Source organism: Panthera uncia, chromosome C2, assembly GCF_023721935.1.
Source record: "Panthera uncia isolate 11264 chromosome C2, Puncia_PCG_1.0, whole genome shotgun sequence".
NCBI lineage: Eukaryota > Metazoa > Chordata > Mammalia > Carnivora > Felidae > Panthera > Panthera uncia.
The window spans coordinates 67,556,920-67,569,117 of record NC_064810.1 but is presented as its reverse complement, the minus strand read 5'-3'; the positions used below and the strand labels follow the sequence as shown (position 1 = coordinate 67,569,117).

At 51.6% G+C, this 12,198-nt stretch overlaps 1 protein-coding gene across 1 annotated transcript in view; it reads left to right on the top strand.

The window, feature by feature from the left end:
* Nucleotides 1-12,198, top strand: part of ADCY5 (adenylate cyclase 5) — a 148,783-nt gene that overhangs the window by 56,535 nt on the left and 80,050 nt on the right. The window lies entirely within an intron of this gene.

Genomic DNA, 12,198 nt, shown 5'->3' with positions numbered 1-12,198 from the left:
TCCATGCATTAAAAATTTTTTTTAACGTCTATTTATTTTTGAGACAGAAAGAGCACAAGTTGGGGAGGGGCAGAGAGAGAGGGAGACACAGAATCTGAAGCAGGCTCTGGGCTGTCAGCACAGAACCTGGTGTAGGGCTCGAACCCACAAATTGTGAGATCATGATCTGAACCAAAGTGGGATGCTTAACTGACTGAACCACCTAGGCGCCCCCTCCATGCATTTTTAAAAGCCAGATTAAGTGTAGTCCAATTTGGGGATGAAGGGATAGATATGATTTTAGAGGACTTTTCTGGCATTAAAGGGCTGTTTTGTCCTCTGTTTAGAAAGGATATCTGGAATAAGTGGGTCCTCTGCAGAGGGAACAACCAGAGCAAAGACCCTGGTGTGGGAATGTGCCTGGTGGCCTTTTTGCAACAGAGCAAGGAGGCCAGTGTGGCTGGAGTGGAGGCAGCAAAGGGGAGGACTCCAGATAAGTCAGTGAGGGAAGGGAAGGGAAGGATACAGACTCAAGGACCACTGTCAGGACTTGGTCCTTCCTTTTATTCTGAGTGGAATGAGAACTATTACAGGGTTTGAGCAAGGGGTGACAGTACGCTGACTCATATTTTAAAAGGATCCTCTGGTTGCCTGTTGAAAAGAAACCGCAAGGGGCAAAGGTAGAAGCCAGAGAGGGTTTTAGGCATCCAGGTGAGCCTTGATATGGAGGAAAGATTTCAAACATGGAGCCTGAGCCTGGTGACAGTGGTGCCGCTTGGAAGTGACAGGAGAAGTCCCTGGGAGACCAGTGGAGAAGCCTGCTAAACCTGCTGTGTGATTTGCAGGGCCCAGTGCAAAATGAAAACCCCGGGCCCCCTGTTCCAGAAGTATTGAGAATTTCGAGATGATAACAGATCATTAAACTGAGCGCATGGCTCTGTGCAACTGCACGGATTACACATTCACGAGGCGCACCCAGCTGCTAAGTCATCCAGCTTCTCCCAAGCCAATGAGCAGAGCTGCACCGAAGAGACCCTCTGGCCATTGAGCCCGTTTCACGGCACCTTTGGGGAGAGGCTTCTGGGATTGGTTTTGTGAGAACCTGCTGCACAGGCCACAGGTTAAGACTCTCAGGAGAGTGGAGACGGTGGTCTTGTGGCTGAAGCAGATGGTGAGCTCCCATCCCCACATTCTGGCACAATATGGCTGAGACCTCAGCTCTGAGGAAAGGGAGCTGAGAACATTCTTGGCATTTGCTGGAAAGGAGAGAGCTGCTGTCCTCCAGTAATGGAAGAATGGAACAGTAATATTACACTGTTTTTATTAAAAAATGTGTTAGCAGTTTACACTTAATATTACCTGTAAAATCCTCAAACCACCCTGTGGAGAAAATACTGTCATAATCTCTTTGTTGCAGGTCGGGAGACTGAAGCTTAGGCGCTTTAAGTAACTGGCCTAAAGTCCTATCACAAAGTAGAGAGGCCAGGAACAGAACCCAGGTTTGCTGTCTCCTGGGCGCTGGTGCCTGACCTCTTGGGGACAGAACTAATCGTGAGCTCCTGCTTCCCGCCCTGACCTGGAGAAGCAAAGGAAGGGGAAAGACAGGCAGATCATGCCTGTTTGGGGCCCATCTGTGTTCATCCCTTTCTCAGACAGTAATTATGTTGGTAACAGTCTTTATTGGCACTATTAGTGCTTTCCAATATAGCAACTCATTTACAACTCATTTAATCCTCATGCCAGCCTAGAGGGTATCTCCATTTCACAGAAGACTGGGGCACAGTCAGGTACTTGCCATGGATAGAGGTGAAGTGCCATGGGGGGCAAGGGCACTTGCTGTTTGCACTGCTCATGGTGGGGAGAGAGTATCTGAGGAGCATCAGAGGTGGTGACTCCAGGCCCTGGCCTTGTGGGTACATACCTGCCCTGATTTCAGACTCCAGGAAAGGAAGCTGACCAGGCCGGTGGCGGATAATTTGTAGCATGTGGTTTAGGTTGGTAAATGAGGCTGATAAGGCTTGTCACCCAGGTCTCACACACCTCTTCTCTGTGCTTCCTCCTCTGGGGAGGTGGGGCCCAGGATCTACAGTCCCCCAAACACCAGTGTTTGGAACTTGGTTTTGCCCATAGGGACCAGAATGTCCACCGGAAGGCAGAGGGCATGATTGTCATTTTCCCACTCAACTCCTTCAGTTCTTGCTCATTTTCATGGCTCCCTGTAAATGTTGGTGGTTGATAGCCATGCTGATGGCAGTGGTCATCGTAACTGGGATTTTTCTGGCTTATTTTTTTCTAGGAGACCAAAATGTTCAAACCTGAACTCCCTGTTTTGGAGACCAGGAGACGGAAGAATTACATCTAATGAGGGAAGGAGCCCTAGCTAAGAGTGTCTGACCCTTTGTGGGGAGGGGATATTCAGAGCCAGGGATGTCTGGCTGTGTCCTTTGGGGTGGAAGGGAACTGGCTTTGAATTCTGACCCTGCATTTGTTGTTTCTTCTGTGCAGCCTCGGGATGAGTTCGTTTCTCCTTTGAGTCTGTTTCTTCTTCCGCAAAAGCGAGGATAATCTACTAAAGTTAACGTAGAAACTTTCCATGGTGAGACCCTTAAGGGAAGACAAATGCAATTTTGGAAACTTTTTTGGACTGCTCTTCAGACAGTTGGCTAAGACCTGTCTGAAGTTAGACAGTTGGCTAACCCCATGGGTTTCTCAACTTTGCAGTTACTGAGCACCCCCTTCCAAAGTCCCTGCTTCTCTGAGCCCCTGTGAGGCGACCCCACCCTCACCCACATGCCCTTCCCACGCTCTGTGCTGTCACACAAGCATCTCCTGACAGCCTCCATTGTCTGCCTCACCCACTCCCTTCTCACACCTGCTTCTCCCCTTCCCGTCTCCCCCATTTCCGCACCCCCACCCCAGGCAGCAGCAGTTGCTCTCCTGGATTGTCTCAAAGTTCTGGAAAATCCACCTGCTCTGTGGGCCTGAAGCCTCTTGCCTCCTGCCCTGTCTGTTCCTTTTTTACCTCATAAGGCTCCCCTCCCCAGAGTGGAGAGACTCAGGGTTATTTCAAGAGATTTGCCTCAGAAGTCCTGCTGGAGGGGAGTTCCCTGGCCCAGACTCAGCCTTGTAATGGCTTGTGAGGGCCCCTCCCCCAGCTCCCCCTGCCCCGGGGGGTCCTCTGTACCAACACTACCCCACATCAACCCCACTCTCCAGCTCCAGAACCAATACTGGCATAAGACCAGATGTGATCCCAGAGTGCCTTGACCAGAGACAGTGGACATCTGTGTGGTGGGTGGGAGAAACATTTGAAAGTGAACGTTTGTGTCTGATGCTGTGTCCATGTACCATAGGGCAAAGAAGCTAGCCAGTACCAGGAATTCACTTCGCTTGGAGAATTCCAGCCTGAGTTCCTGAAGCTAGGCTAGAATACTTGGAAAATGAGAGTGTGGCACAGGGCATCAGCAGCACTGGCCTATTTGGCAGAGTCAGAGGATGGGCCGAGAGAAGAGCCACCCTGGAGCTTCAGGTGACTCTGTCTATAATAACTGAGGGCGCTTTGATCTGAACGCCATTTTCTACCTCCCTTCTTTGATCTGCACCCTAACCCCGGACCGTAGGGGGGGGGGGGTGCTGGCCATTCTCGTTTTACCTTCCAGGGAACAAAGGCCAGAAGAGATGCAACTAAGACATTTCCCCAATCAGACTAGGGCCAGGACCTGAGCTCCTGGTTACTTTCCTTTGCCAGGGCTTCCTCCTCCTGGCATTCCTTTGGCATCTCTGACAGGCAGATGACCAGAATAAGAGCCTATAGTTTGAACATGGTAGCGGGGCTTCCCAAGGATAGTGTCAGGCTGCCCTCCCGTGGGACAGGACCAGCTGGACCATCTGGAGCCTCTGAGGTGTGAGGTCAGTATAGTCAGGGGACTAGGGTGTGGTCTTTGTTGTCGCTCAGCCCCCACACCAATCTGGAAGACCACTTGCTGATCTCTGCCTGAGGGCTCTCTGCTCTGGGAAACTGGGCTCCTGGTCAGTATATCATCTCGGGGTAGGAAGCTTTGTCCTCCTGGTTGGGATTTGGGGCCACTTGGCCAGTGGAGGCTATGGTCACTTTAGGACTCTGGCTGGAAATAACCCTAGTGAGGAGCAGCAGGACAGTAGTAGGGATGTGTTCTCCATACTGTCCCCTCTTCATGAGTTTTTCAGCCTCCCTCAAAGTGAGTTTGGGGCCAGATGACTGAATTGTAGGCTGTGGAATGTGGGCAGGAGCCACGTATACCACAACGTGTGCCCATCCAGGCAGTCCCCCGCCTTCTCCTGCCCTTCAGTGGTGACCCAAGAGGCCACGTGACCCAGAGGGAGTAGCCACTCAGCCTGTTTCAAGTATTTCATGAGCCAGAACTAAGCTTGTCTGGAGGTAAGCCCCCGAGATTCCGGGGTGTATTTGTGGCAAGGCCTGGCCTGCTCTAGCAGAGCGGCACATTTTGGTCCAGGAGCTGTGCTGCTGCCTGATGTGTGATCTTGGGCAGTGAATGTGTCTTCTCATCTGAAAAAGCCCTTTCAGGATCTGAAATTTGAAGATGACTGGTGGGTGAACATGTTGGAGAAGGAAGGCTTCCTGCCTATGGGTGAAGAGGTAGGCAGGTGACTGCCATGCCCTAGCTGTTTCTCAGCTTTGTTTTGAGGTGTAATTTAAGGATCCAGCTTTGGAGAATGCCCAGCTCAGAACTGGTTTTTCTCATTCATTCATTCATTCATTCATCCATCTACTCATTCATTCATACAGTGTTTCTTGAGCATTTATTCTGTGCCAGATGCTGTGCTCGGTGCTGATATTTCACTGTAAGCAGTTGGGCTTTGCCCTGATGGAGCTGTCAGTCTAGTGGGCAAGTGGTTCTCTGATGAGAAATCACATTGACAATGGTAAAATTTTGCTTGTGCTCAGCACAAAAGGGAGGGAGACATGGGCCTGTGCTGGCTGTTGTGGGGACGTCGCAGTCACTTTGGGAGGTCAGAAAAGGCTTTTCAGAGGAATTGAATATTTGTCTTTCTTTGTCTGAAAGAGACTGAGTACAGACTAAGAAGGGCAGCTTTCGCCTCTCTGTTTGCTATCTGTGACCCTTCAGTTCTTCACTCAAGAAGTCTGTAAGGTCAATTTCATGCATAGCAGCCCTTCACTCTTTCTGAAGGATCAGCTCTTCCCAAGTGGCCCACAGTTTAAATGTGAGAAAATTTACCTACAGGCTGAAATGATTACACTCTTCTAAAGGAAGAGTAGATGACAACTATGCAAAAAGGGGTGAGCATGGGAGTGGGGTTTTCTTGGAAGAGGGACTAGCATATGCAAACGCCCTGTGGCAGGATGGAGCAGGGATTGAATTCAAGGGTACTGATAGCAAGAGGTAGTGTGAGATGAGGCTTGAGAGGCAGAAGGAAGCAGATGACAGGAGCACACGTAGCTGAGTTAAGGAGACTGGATTTTATTCCAAGAGACGTAGAAGTTATCAGAGTTTGAAGTGGGAGAGGAAGTGTAGTTTACACGATCAGATCTTTGTTTTGAAAAGATCATCTTGGCTGCCGTGTAGAGCTCCAGCTCTTGTCTGCTCTGTTCTTGTCAACTGGCGGTGGACAGGTGCATGTGTTTGTGTGGGTGAATACACGCACAATTTTAGAAAGGTCTGAGTTCCCTTCTTCTTGCTGGGGCGTGTCTCTGTTGGTCTGCATCAGCACGGATAAAAAGCACTCCATGCTTGAAACACCAGAGGATGAAACTTCCCCAGGGGATGACGGGAATTCACCAGATGCAAATCCTAATTCTGGGAAGAATGCTGATGGAGAAAGGAGCTATTGTCTAAAATTAGGCTTTGGGAATATTTCAGTGAAACATCTTCTTCCTGCCCTTTTCCTGATGGGGACTTAGTGCTGGTTCCTTCCACCTGCCTGCCTCAACTTCTCTTCGCCAGCCTCTCCTTCTGACCAGTTCATCCTCTTAGTTCACTTGGCCTACTCTGCTCTGAGGGCACGTGGGGCGAAGACTGAGGGGTCTGTTGTTACATGTTTTAGCTCTCACTGGGCAGGCACGTTGTAGGCAGGCTGGCCATTGGCTGACTGTGATTTCCTCTTAGCAGGTTATGTCCTGAGGCCTCTAGTGGAGGAAAGCCTTCTAGAAACAAGTGTCTCCTTCCCCTAATGAGATGTTCCTGGACTGGGAGGCCCTGGCTTGGGCAGAAAGAACTTACAGTCCTCAGAAGAAATTCTGATTTCTCTTGTAGAAGTGCCAGGGTCCAGAGCTTGTCCCTGTACCCCTTAGCTTAACTGGGACCACCTTGGCTACACTCAGGGCAAGGAATCACTCCTTGCCCTTCAGTCCGGTGGGCCTCCAGACCGAGGACCACCTTAGTGACAGTCCTGCTAAAACAGGCAGAACTACCAAGCGGCCCTTGAGTCCCCCCATACCTCGCTGCAGCCCTTGCCCTGGAGAGCAGGCACGTTGAGGACTTACGGGTCAGCTTCACACACAGTCTCCCACAGCCACGAAAGAACCCAGTCTTTGGGTTAAGAACCCCCACATCACTGTCACCACCAGAACTCCCGCTACTACTCGGAAGACCTGCAGGGAGCCCAAGGAATTCTGCTGTCTTCCTCATGGCAAGTGCCTAACAGTCACCAGAACAGATGTCGACATGGACAGAGGAACAAAGTGTTCTCTTCCCACGCCTAAACACCGCCTTTGTGGTCATCTTGCCCAGCCCCCCAGCTATCCCCATGCCGTGTGAGCGCCCTGTCCAGCATCTCTGGATGCCAAAGTGCCCAGCACACAGTGGGCCCTCAGTGGACACTGAAGGATGAAATCAGCCCTTAGAAAGGCTGGCCTGCCCGAGGCCTCTCATCCTTCTGGCCCCTCATGCATTCCTGGGACAAATTCTTAGCTACAGACATTCTTTCTCAAGAAAGCAAGATGGTGGCTGCTGACCTTGGGTTGTAAATATCCTTCCGTCTCCAGATTACTCTGAAAACAGGCAACAGAGGGGTCTGTCCCAATGGGTGGCTGAGCCTAGAGACAGAGTAGGCTGGGGTGATGCTGGGGTGGTGCCTTGACACTTGACTTTCGGGGCCCAGTTTCCAGGAAGGACACCCTGTGGAAAGCCCTCTTGGCTGCGATTGCTGGCAGCAGGACCTAGGAAAACTCAGCGCCTGGTTTATCTCTATTTGTCGTCCACTGAGGAAAAATGAGAGTATGCTTCCTTCTCAGAGATGGAGCTGTTTATATCTGCAGGATCTTGATACATGTATGCATGCTTTCACACGCACAGCCGCGGACATAACAAGTCCCCCACTTTGGACTCTGTGGCTGTGAACAGACATTAACCAGAGCTGGTCCATTTCCCCTGGGAACAGATGCGCTGCCCTGGAGCAGGGGCTCTGGTAGGGGTAGAGGTGTCATGGGGGGAGGGGCCTGTGAGGGGCAGAGAGAGGGTGGGACTAACTCAAAAAGGCCTGGGCTAAAGCTGAGCATTAAGCTGTGTGGGCAAACAACTTTCTACCAAGGAGAGATGTGACAGGTGTCCACAGTGTGGACGACTCTCAACGCATCTGCCCCATAACTGGTGTCCTTCTCAACTTTTCCATGTCTGTCCTAGGTCTTCTGAGCGTTCAGGTCTCCATGGACCCAATGTGGGTCAGTCAGTACTTTTGTCAGTACTCCCTCATGGGATCTCTTGGATTCATCTCTCCAGTCCACCCTCACCCTTATCTCCCTAATGCGGCAGTATTCCTAGAGTCTGCAGACCTCGTTGTCTCTACCCCTCTCTGCAGCTAGAGACAAATTATTCTTTCTTCCTGGTGGCAGTGAGGAGCAGTGTTGTATGGTGGTTAGCCATTTCCTAGCTGTGTCGTCTTCAGCAAGTTGCTTAGTCTTGCTATGCCTCATTTTCTTTTTTAAATGTTTATTTATTTTTAAGAGACAGCGCGAGGCCGGGAGGGGCAGAGAAAGAGACATAGAATCCAAAGCAGGCTCCAGGCTCCGAGCTGTCAGCACAGAGCCTGGTGTGGGCTCGAACCCAGGAACCGCGAGATCATGATCTGAGCCGAAGTCGGATGCTTAACCGACTGAGCCACCCAGGTGCCTCATGCCTCAGTTTCTTTGTAAAATGGAAATTCTAATTGCACTGCCTCGTGGGGTGTCATGAGGATTAGATGGGTTTTACCTGCATACTATAAGCACTCAGTAGACACTATTAAATATCATCTCATCATGAAATCCCTCCCCCTATCCCGCCCAACCTGCAGTGGCTCTTTATTGCCTGTGATACCAAACTTCCTGTTTTGGTAGACAGTGGTTCATCATCTGGGCCACTTGAATATGCAGCATCTATCCCCTGTCACTCTCTGATCCTGCTGGCTATCCTCTTCACCACCCTGGTCATGCCATAGTTTTTCAAGGTTTAGCTTTTGTTCAAAAATTTCCCCTCCCCATCCAGATTCCATTCAGCTCCCCACCCAGACCTCACCCCTTCCTGAAGCCTGTCTTGGCCTCTCTAGCCCACGGGAGGCATCTCCAGTCTAAACCTAGCCATCTTGCTCTTCATTATCTCTTTGTGTGGTTTCCCTTGTGATCCCTACCTTAATGGAGAGTGCCTTGAGCAGGGGCCATGTTTTTTGCTTATAGCATGACTCATGGGGTTAGCCAAATACTGATTTGATTCCCGTAATATGGATAGTTGGGAGTTGACCATAACCATCAGTGGAAACTTCTCCATCAAGTACGGGGAAGTCCTATGCCGATTTTGTAAGAACCAAAAGGTCAAGAGATGTGTCCTAAGATTCCCAAGTGACTGCAGTAGAAATGGGATTGGACTCCAGCCCAGGGCCTGTGCTTCCTCAGTCCTGATCGTGTCTACCTGGAGGGACAGGGGGCTCGGGGGCTCCTGGCCAAATTCCATAGCTCAGCAAGTGGCAGTGATGAAAGCTGGGACCAGCCCTGCAAGTGCCAGGCAGTGGCTTTACTTTGACAAGGGCAATTTAGTTTAGGTGGCTCATGCTAGCACTTGAGATACTCAAAAGGACCTCTGTCCCAACTCCTGAAAGCCCTTCAGGACGAGGGGCATCAATGCTGTGACACCTGAGGTGGCGGGGTAGGGAGAATATGTCCCTTCCTCAGCCCTCATTCTCCCAGTCCTGTTCTGGCTCCTGGAGCAGCCCAGCTGAGACCGGGAGGCTCCAAGAGAGTTCCCCTTCCCTCTGGGTGTCAATCCAGTTAGCTGCGTGAAGCGAGGAGGCCGGCAGCATGGATGATACCAAGCAGCAGAGGCTTTCTAAATGCATTTGATAGCTGGGAATGCAGTGGATGATTTGCAGCAGACTTCCTCTCTCAATTATTTTGAGCTCATGCTGAGGTCAAATCAGTCTGTATTCCTTGTGTACATAACTGCTGCCTGGAAGCGGCCGTGCTTAGGCTAAGCCAGTCATTCCTTGACGTGTTTGCCCATTCTCTTACTCACCACACCTTTATCAAGTGCCTGCCACGTACCAGGCACCGTGTGGGGTTTTGAGGCTCTGTGAGATGTGGTCTCAGCACCCAGAGAGCCACCCGGCTGATCCTTTAGTAATTTTCTGTGGATACTTCTCAGCGTGAAGACCTTAACCGACCAGGAGAGAACCTGTGGCTGAGTGTTGCGGTGCCCACTTTTCTGGGTACGTGTGCCCTCTCCTCTGTTTGTCAGGGTTCAGGTTCCCCAGGGTCCAAGGTGGCCTTGCTGGGCTCTGCTTTCTGCTGTAGCTGTGGCCTTCTTTAAGAAAGGCCTGCTGACAAACATTCAAACTCTCAAAGCTGATTTATTTGGGGAGTGATTATTTGCTTCAACTAGGGGACTACAAAGGATGCACCCCAGGCTTCTTCCCATGGTGGCTCCCTTGGCACAGGCCTTAGTCCACAGCAGACCATCAGGAATGGCAGATGCCAGCCATGAGCCTGGTCAGGCTTTCCTGCCTTTGTGGCTGATGTGGGGCAGGGCACTCAGGGTTTTGGTGGTGGGATGAGGGCTGCCGCGTTCCTCTCCTCTCGAGTTCTCACACTTTGTCATCCCAGGCGCAGGCACGTGGCCGGGGAATGAGAGCATCTGGTGTTGCTGGCTTGGGTTCCGCTCGAGTCTGCCTTCCTAAGGACTCAGGCTCTTTCCATCCACCTCAGCCCTGGGAGGGACTCTGCTTCCTCCAGATGGGGAGAAGAAAGCTCTCTCCTGGCTCTTCTGGTCTGGGAACTCTCAGGATGGGGCGTCAGTCATTCAGGGGTTGAGACTCTGCCCCGCAGGGCATCACGATGCTTTCCTGGATCCCAAAGCGTTCCTGGGAAATGCCTATGTCCTGGAGGGTCAGAGCAGAATGTGCTGAGTCTTTGGGGAGAGGTGAGGAGGAGAGGGCTCTTCACGGTGGGATTGGGGTTGGGGAGGGTCTAAGCAGCTGGGACTAAGAGAGGTTGATGTTCTAGCAGGGAACATGGGGGTCAACTAAGGAACAGACAGGGCTTTAGGCTGACATAGGAGTAGGAGGTCACCTTTAGGAGAAGACAGAGGATCGTGGACGTGCCCTTTGGCAGAGGAACACAGGCCAGATGGGTGGAGAGGCCAAGGATCTGTGTGGTGGGCTCAGCAGAGGGTGGTGCTGGGACTATGGGGGACGGCCTTGCGGGGCCAGGCATGGGCTGAGTTTCCACTCACTTTCCTCCATCAGCTCTAGTAATTTTGTGAAGAAAGAGAGGAACTTGGGTTGTGGAAGAAAAAGAGGAAAACGGGCCCAACGATGAGACGGGAGCCACTGGGTGGTTCTAGTCCCACTGCAGGCCTCAGGGACTTCGCTGCCCCAACCTCTGGAAAAATCCCTCACTGTGCCCCCAGTTCAGAGCCTGAGCCTGAGGCCCAGGCTTCTGAGGCAAAGTACTGGGGCACCTTTTGCTTTCCTGCATTTGCTGTGTGGAAATGCTGAGGGCCCATCAGACAGGAATGTGAGGTGTTCCATAGCCTGTGCCAGCCCAGGCCCAGCAGCTTGCTGAGAGCCTCCTGAGAAGCTTCAGGCTTTGCTTTCCCTCCTGAGTTAGCAGCTCTCCAAATACCTCCCAGTGCCCCTGCTTTTAGGCAGAGGACATGCGGACTCTGTAGTGAAGGGCTGTTATCCCCAGGCAAGAGCCCGATGAGGCCACTGGACCGAGGAGTGCAGCCCCTTCTCCAGCAGGGTGGTCCCTGTCTTTGGGGGCCTCTTCCCCCTCATGGGCAGAGTCCCTGAGGTGTTGCCCAAAGGGCTGTGGGAGCAGCAGCCTTGCCCCCAGCCCTTGCCCTCCAAGGCTGGGTGCGTGAGGCTAGGCTGCATGTGCACAGCGCCTTGAGGCCCCAGACTGGAACCCTTGTGGGTCTGGTCATGTGTCCCTTTCCCTGGGGGATGTTCTGGGAAAATCACCCAGCAGTGTTCCTGGTGCTTCAAGACACTGGACAAATACCAGTTGATGTCCTTCCCCTCCTGACCCCCCTCAGGGACTGGGGATAGATTGGTTGGGGTCCTCAGTTTCTTGCTTACACTGTATCTAAACCCAGATAAGCAGTGGAAGATCATTGCTTTTCAGACATTATATATCATCACACTATTTAGTTTATGAACAGTCCCTGGGAAGTAGATAGTACATTCTTATTTTATAGAAGAATCCAGGGCTCACTAGGGGGAGCAACTCAGTTACCACCATTCATCTAATAATAAGTAACTGAACTGAGATCTGAACCCAGGTCTTCTGACACCAGACCGCACGCACTTTCCACACACCGGGCTTCACCTCCTTGAGATAACGCAGAGCCTGCTCCTTCTTTCCTCTCGGCCTCTGTTTCCCAGCTTGTGGAGTGTGCACAGCCACTACACCTCCTTCCGCCCTTGAGAATCCAGCCACTCTGTCTGCTTTGTCTCTGGTCTGGTGTCTGGGCTCAGGCCCAGCTCTTGTCAGGACCACTACCTCAGAAACCTCCCGCAGTTTTTCAAGCAGCCTTTCCGTCTTCACGCTTTCAGCCCCCTCCTGCCTTCCCTCATCTTATGTGCTCTGCATGTTGTGGTTTCTCCCTTCTGTACTGGAGCAAGTATTCACAGAGGAGGAGAAACAATGGGCCATCGGATGCTCAGGTCCGGAAACCTTTCCTGTTTGCAGTATATTACTTGGAGGGAAGGGCTAAGGCACGTAACACAGAG